The following is a 7,910-nucleotide window of genomic DNA, read 5'->3' on the forward strand; positions in this document are numbered from 1 at the left end:
CATCACTGGGTTGGACCTTAGATTTTGCTGATTGAAATTTAGATTGCCTACATTAGGATTCTGGGACCATGAGAAATTCGGATGATTCCTCCAACCTGGGTTATATGTGGGTGCATAAGGATTGTTCAATGGTCCTTGATAGGTGGTATTCACCTATGCACACTCATTCGAGTAGGAACATTCTTCTAAGACATGGTCTGGTGCATTGCACCCTTTACACATGGGTGCAGATATTTGATTTACATTGGCTGGTCTCTGTAATTCTAAGGCTTCCAATCTACGTGTTAAGGTTACAATCTTGGCCTCTGATGCTAGGGTTGGTTGAATTTGATGCATTCCTCCTCTTGAAGGTGTAGCTTTATCAGGTTCCCTAGTTGTTTCCTACTGTAAATTTTTCTCGGCTAGGTCTTCTAAGAATTGCCAAGCTTCAGTAGTTTCTTTGTCCATAAATTGGCCTTGGCACGTGGACTCTAGCATGGTTCTTGAGTTTGAATCTAACCCCTCATAGATGATCTGGCATAGTCTCCAAGTTTCTATTCCATGGTGTGGGCATTGGGTCAAAAGATTCTTGAAACGATCAAAGTACTTCCAAAATGATTCACCAGCTAGTTGGTAAAATTGATTTATTTCATTCCTAATCCTAGCTGTTTTATGATGGGGGAAATACTTTTTCAAAAATATTCTCACAAAGCCCTCCCAGGTAGTGACAGAATGGTTTGGCAGACTATAAAGCTACTTCTTAGCATTATCCTTAAGGGCAAAGTTGATTAATCTAAGTTTGACCTCATCCTCTGTTAATTGTAGTTTCATGGTTGCACATACCTCCTCAAATTCTCTAATAAATATATAAGCATCCTCTAATCCTATGAATTTTGGAAGCATATTTATGATTTGAGGTTTGATTTCAAAATTGTTAGCTGTGAGTTGTGGCAACTTGATACAAGATGGTTGGATGGAGCCAACTGGATAACACAAATCCTTAAGGATCATGGGTTGGATTGGTTCAGCCATTGGAACAACCGGAATTGACTCAATTCTAACTAGACGACCCGACACTCTTCTCCACACACGAGGTGTACGGTTCTCGATGTTTATACAATTTTTTTTATAAAATTTTTATGTATAAGAAAAAGAAAGAGAAAAAGTTCTAAAGAGAAGATCCTAAGGAGTCCTAAATCTAAAGAAAAGTAACCAAATTAATTTTAAATTTTAATAATTTTTTTTTTCAAACAAGTGAAATAATAAATTAAACTCAATCTATCCTAGGGTTAACCTAAATCTAGATAGCTCCTAACTGTTCCAAGATGACCCTTCAAGCCTTCCAAGTGGAGATTGATCAACTAGTTAGCCAGGTAAGTATAAGAGGTGGGAGGTTCACTCATCGTTGCCTTTCTAGACACCAAACGAGTTGGCCAGGCCAGCAACTGAACCAATTTAACAAACCACCCTCAGGAACTTGCCTAGACACCAACTAATCAAACAACTCAAACTTGGTAGAACTCTTAGGGTTCCTTGTCCTATTGAGCTCGAATTCCTTAAGGTTGACGTCTAATTGATTTTAAGATTAAAGGTCTAGGTAATGCAATATGATGGAGATGATTTTTGGACTAAGGAAGGGTAATGAAATCCCCACCTTATCTTGTTAATGGGTTGATGCCCTTAGATTAATTATGAAAATGCAAATGCAAATGCAAATAAACAAGATGACCAAGAATGTAAAAGATTTTAATTTAAATTTTTTTTTTATTTTGATATTTTACTTCACGATTATGAAATGTCTTTTGTTTTGTTTTATATTTTTTTTTTGTGATTAAGTAAATTCAAATGATTAGGTCTAAAAAGAAAAGTAATTAACTAAAAATAATAAAAGAGAAATTAGAAGCGTACCTGAGTTTTCCAGCAATCACCAACTAAATCTAGAAACCTAAAGAAAAAAGAAAGAGAGTTATAAAGCACGAAGAACAAATATTTGAAAATAATTTAAAATGCCAAATCCCCGGCAACGGTGCCAAAAACTTGATGTGCAAATTTTAAAATTTGTAAATAAAATCACAAGCGCACAGTGTGCAGAGTAGCACGACCAGCGAGTACGGATCGATCCCACAGAGACTTGGTTTAAAAATAATTTTCAAATCTATGCTCAAGCGAGCTTTAACGAAAATCGAAAATCGAAAGTTGTTTGCTAAAGACAATAAGATTAAGGATCTAGGGTTTTTGAATCTACTAGATCTAGATTAGAAATTCTACCTAGAATTTTTCTTATTGATCCTAACGACTACTCCTCTTGTCTTTCCCAAGCATAGATTATAAAGGGACTAAGGTCCAACGATAACCCATCAAGATTCTTTACAGGGGAGTAGTAACTAGGATTCCTTAGGATTTTCTCCTCCTATGCACTGAATCAAGCATGAACTATGAAGGGACTCTGACCCAACTGTAGTTCATCAAAAATTCTTGGCAAAAGAGGAAGAAAAAGAAATCCTAAGAAAAAGAAAGAACCCTATGTAAAATCCCTACTCATGATCTAGCTTCATCGCAAATCCTAGAAGAGATGCTTAGCTAGACATGATCTAAATCTACTTGCAAAATTTAAATGCAAAAAAATAAACTACTCTAATTTCATAAATTAAACTATCCTAATTGCATAAATTTAAACTAAACTAACCTAATTGCATAAAATTAAATTGCATAAATTAAACTATCCTAATTGCAAAAAAAATAAATTGCATAATTTAAACTAACCTAATTGCATAAAATTAAATTGCATAAATTAAACTATCCTAATTGCAAAAAAAATAAATTACATAATGTAAAGAGATAAAATTATATAAAAATAAGATTTTATATAAAAAAAAATTATTACAAAAATCTCAAAGCTCGAGGCTTGAGAAGAAAGCTAAAAACCCCACTATCTAGGGTTACAAGTTGATCGGAAGGCGAGAATCTCTAAAACAAGAGCCTTTGGGGGTTTTTTATAGGCATTTGGGGGTTATAAAGTTTTTAAAACTTTAGATGTGGGACTAAGAGATTTTAGAAGGCTGTTAGGGGGGTTTAGGGGCTCAAATCTCGCTCAAAAAGCACTTAAATCCATCAAGAAACCCTAGAAATTGTTTCAGCCGTCCGATCTTCATCTAAAGGAAGTGATTCTGGGCCGTCGGATCACGATCTGGGTGAAGCACTGCCGTTGGATCGCGCTGCAGAGATAGGATCAGGTCAGATACGTTGCAGACCGTCCGATCAAGGCGCTGGAAGATTTCGTCCGTTGGATCGCGCTGCAGAAGGATCCCGTGTTGTCCTAGTATTTATTGATTCTTGCAATTGCCTTGATTACGGTTGGATCTTGACCGACTGCGATGGTGGCCATCCGATGGTGCAAAAATATGGAGCATTGGATCTTGATCAGAGAAGATCGGACCATCGAGTATGTGAAGTTACCAGGTTGTCCTTCGGACCTTCTTCTCTCTCCTCATGAGCCCTGGATCGCGCGCGTGGATCGGGCTCGCGATGCATTGTGGTGAGCCGAGACTCGCTGATTGGCTGGTTTATGGTATGCCGATGGATCCATGGTCCAGACGCCTGTTGCTGTGGACCAGGCGGCTAACCAGATCACCAAATCAGTTGATTTTTTGATCAATTTTGATTGATTTGACTCGGGTTTGACCCAATTGAGTCTTCTTTCTTCATTCTTCAATTTCTGGATCAATTTAACTCCGTTTTGCGTAAAATTTATGCCGTTGGAATCCTCTTTCCTTGTTCTTTCTATTGATGACTTCTTTTTCTATAAAATATAATAAAAATATCAATTTTCTAATAAAATTTGATAATTTAGATATTAATTGATACTTTTTATGTCAATTTATGACATAAATCAATAGTTAACCTCCATTATCGGGCCATGGTCATGGAGTTAGTAGACGGTTTATACCCACTAATAGTCATGGTATGGAGTAGTTTTCCACGATTGTGATATCATAACTGTAGATTCTAATATATCAACTGTGTGTCGGTGATCTTGACATACCGATTGTATGTTAGTGCTTTTGATATACAGACTGACTATCAGTCGATGACTCTAATATACCGACTGACTATCGATTATGTAGTCGATCGAGTCATTATGGTTGGTTTGTAGCTGCTAGAAAAGTCGATTGAAAATTATCAATAGTCAGTCGGCTTACCGATTGATAGTCAGTTGTTTGTATCCATGGCGCCAATAGAATATCGGGTGATGAGCCTTGTAGATGCTGTAGTCAAACCAGATCTCCTTTGACGGTCCGACCTTGATGGTCCACTATCCATTGCCAACATATAGTCGAGAGGTCGACAGTGAATCAAGGGGAGCCGATTTAATTGTCCCAATAGTTGCCCCTCTACTCCCAAGTCGAAGGTGGCTTGACATGTTGGATGATGGGAGTTACCATGTGTCATCTCAAGTCCAAGATGGCTTGACTCGTTCGATGATGGGAGTCACCACGTGTCACCTCAAGCCTCGATTCCGTAGTTATTTCGGCTATAGGTATTAATGGCCTTTTTGAAAATCGAAAGTCTCCAACCATATTGTCGTTTCGATGGTCGTGCGATCACCATTAGCATGTTTAGTCGAAAAAATGGTTATTAATGTTGCAGTCAGTTAGGCGGTTGGATAATTTGATTGATTTGGTTATGGCCAGTCAAGTGTCGCCATGCATCCAACGATCATAGCTCCTGAATATTTATATGGATCATGCCGACGTATCTTGATCAGGCGATAGGTGCGTCGAAAAGTTCGAACGATGATAGGTTTGGATGTTGCCACGTGTCAGAATCAAGGACAATCTTGATTTGAACAAGCTTATCCGGGCTGTCGATGGGTTATATATATATAAGGTCACTTTTCTCTTTTGGGTCTTCCGCTACAACTGTTTGCAACCCTTCTGTAATCGAGAGTTTTTTCGTGGGTGTCGAGAGCTTTGTCTTCTTCTTCCCCATCTTCGTGATTTCTAAGATTTTAGCTTTCAGGTTGGCCCTTTGTCCTTCTCTCATTCTTTTTTTCCCTTCTTTCAGTTTTTCTGCCATTATCAATGGCTAGTAGCAGTAGAAAGGGAAAACTAAGGTTAGGGAAGAGGATAGACTTGTAGATTGGATTCCTAGTCCTAAACCCACTCGAGGTAGTAGATCGGCCGATCCGATTGATGATTCTCTTTCAGGTCTGGACGTGGAAGTTTCTTCCTTGTCCGAACCTAATATCCTTCGGCTTCGAGAACAATATCACATCTTAAAGAAATTTTAGCTTTTTGCACCTAGTCTGGATGGTCAGATGAATTCTCCTCCTCCCAACCAGGTAGTGATCTATGTAGAGGACCTTTGGGCCAGTTTTTGCTATCCGATTCTGGAGTTTGTTCGAAATTTTCTCGATTATTATAGGACTTGTCCTGTCCAGCTAGCCCCGAACTCCATTCGACTCATCATTAGCTTTGCCTTGTTGTGTCACATGATTCCAATCAATCTCCGACCATCTCTCTTTCATGCTTTCTTCATTCTTCGCCCACACCTTAAGGCCAAGGGATGGTGGTTCTTTGATCTGAGATAGGGTCTGTCTTTTATTATCGGCCTTCCCTCCTTTATTTGGGATTAGATCGCTAGAGGTGATATTGTAGGGATCTTCACTGAGATTTCACTGGCTTCGCGACATGTTCCACCACTTACCGGAAGATGCAGATGACAAGACTGTATGGAGGCATGCACGAGCATTCATTTTATGTTTTATCAGTAGCCATCTATTCATCGATAAGTTCGATTTTCACGTGCAGTTGTGGTACTTACCCATGTTATATGATCTCGACGTATGAAAGCAGTTGAGTTAGAGCAGCGTTACCTTAGCCTTCTTGTATCGGGAGCTCTACAGAGCTACTAGACCAAATGCACGTGAGATAGCAGGACCGTTGGTGTTGCTTTAACTTTGGGTATGGGAGTATTTACATGTCAGACAGTCAAATCAGGTGCTTTCAGGGTAGGAGCCCACCAGCCGACAGTAGGAGATGATGTAGTAGGATATGATCCATTAGATGTGGATGATGCTGGTTTTGAGGGCTCATTTGGTGGCATACAACACGACCAGACTGATCCACTAGGATGCAGGTATGTAATCAATAACACTGATTTTATATGATAAATGACTGCATATTTTCACACAATAACATAGTGACTTTGTTTTGGATAGATAGAGGACTCGACTGATTGATGCTAGCAATCCGATATTATACATACTAGTCATATACTATAGAGATTAACTTGATCAGTAGTGTGACGATCGGATGGTGTGGTGCCTTACACACCAGAGATACTGGCTGCACTACTCAAGGTATACCGATTAAATCAGCATGTATGAAGGACATGTGCACCTCTCATTTGCTTCGATATCATGGAGATCTATTGTCTGAAGCACGTGATGCAATGGTTTGACATGCATTAGAGCATCCCCCCACCATGTGACACTTGTGATGCTCTACATGTTTGGATTGACGAGGGTGGCATCATCACGATTGGATTTGAAAGCATCGAAAGCATACTGATGCATGGAGCGGTGGGAGGATTTGATTATGGCTGGTCCACCCATGCTCCCCATGATGGATTATCCCAATCCATATTTGTAGTGGTACAGGGGCATCACTAGGCAATTCATCTTGCCATTGATGAGTGAGCGGCTCGAGATGAGGTTTCATCCTTCGAATAGTGTGATGGATATTGTGGTAAGTATATTTTACTTTTATCTCATTTTGTTATGTTGTTATTGTTGTACTTATGAATAATATTTATTTTTTTTTTTATATTGACAGTTTCAGAGAATCACGTCGCTATATCATACGGTAAGGAGCGGCTTCCATTTGGTCACTATTGGATGTAAGGATCGAGTACTTGCCGATGTTATAGATGATCTTATCGATATTATGCGAGTCGTCTTAGAGGATAGATGACTTTAGACTGTGCCATCGGCGGATGATCCGAGTACCTCTTCATATACCCAGCACACTTTATACTCTAGCTTCTCAGACTTCGACCTCCCTATAAATGATGCGTATATATCACAGAGAATGAGTGAGCTGGGAGACACGTCGTACTGACTCGATGAGCAGCACGTCGATCAACATGGGAGGACTAGAGGTAGGGGTCAACTAAAAATTTTTTGAGATAGATGCCAGGTACATGTTGATAGGTCAGCACGTCATCACCTCCCTCCCTGCCAGTCGATACCGTACCTGAGCCATCACGCCAGCGGCCAGAGATGACACACATTTGCGAGAGGCGGACGTGGAGGAGGCCCTAATGTCTTGATATATACGTCTCTTGATAGTTGTAATACTTGTACATTTTTTTTTTTGCTAAAAAATTTTGTAATCATCAACTCTTGGATTATATTATTTTGAAATTAATGTTACATTTTTTTTAATATGAAAGCACATATTATAATTTTTGTTAGTTGTGCAAAAAATTAATTGTTGATCTTGATACATGTTATATGGTTGGAGTTTGGGATTGTCCATCATTTCTAAGATATCCTGCCATGTTAATTATAAACAAGATTGAAAAAATTTGAATTTGTATCTCAAGAAAGTCGAAAATTTTTTAATAGATAAAGATACTTGGAGAATGCCAAAATTAGTATTCAATCAAGTTGGAGATGTTTAGAGAATCCCATGGGTCGACTTGTGTCAAGTTGCTGTTGCAAACTAAAATCTAGATTGGAAGGCACTACGTGTTGCTCTAAATAAGCAATTAAGATAACTAGTTGATGCCTAAATAAATGATTAAAATAAAAATATTAAAAAAATACTATATAACTCAATTAAGGAGCTGAGTCTGAAATGGTTAAGTGAAAGATGAGGGTCAAAGTCATCCTATAATAGAGTGACTAACAGAGTCGTTCTATTATA

The 7,910-nt window shown here is 38.6% G+C and overlaps 1 non-coding gene across 1 annotated transcript; it reads left to right on the top strand.

The window, feature by feature from the left end:
• Positions 1-535: 535 nt before the first annotated feature.
• LOC140856761 (small nucleolar RNA R71) lies at positions 536-642 on the top strand. Its single transcript, XR_012140364.1, has one exon. It is a non-coding gene; the product is annotated as a small nucleolar RNA R71 (small nucleolar RNA).
• The last annotated feature ends 7,268 nt before the right edge of the window (positions 643-7,910 follow it).

Source organism: Elaeis guineensis, chromosome 3 (genome assembly GCF_000442705.2).
Source record: "Elaeis guineensis isolate ETL-2024a chromosome 3, EG11, whole genome shotgun sequence".
NCBI lineage: Eukaryota > Viridiplantae > Streptophyta > Magnoliopsida > Arecales > Arecaceae > Elaeis > Elaeis guineensis.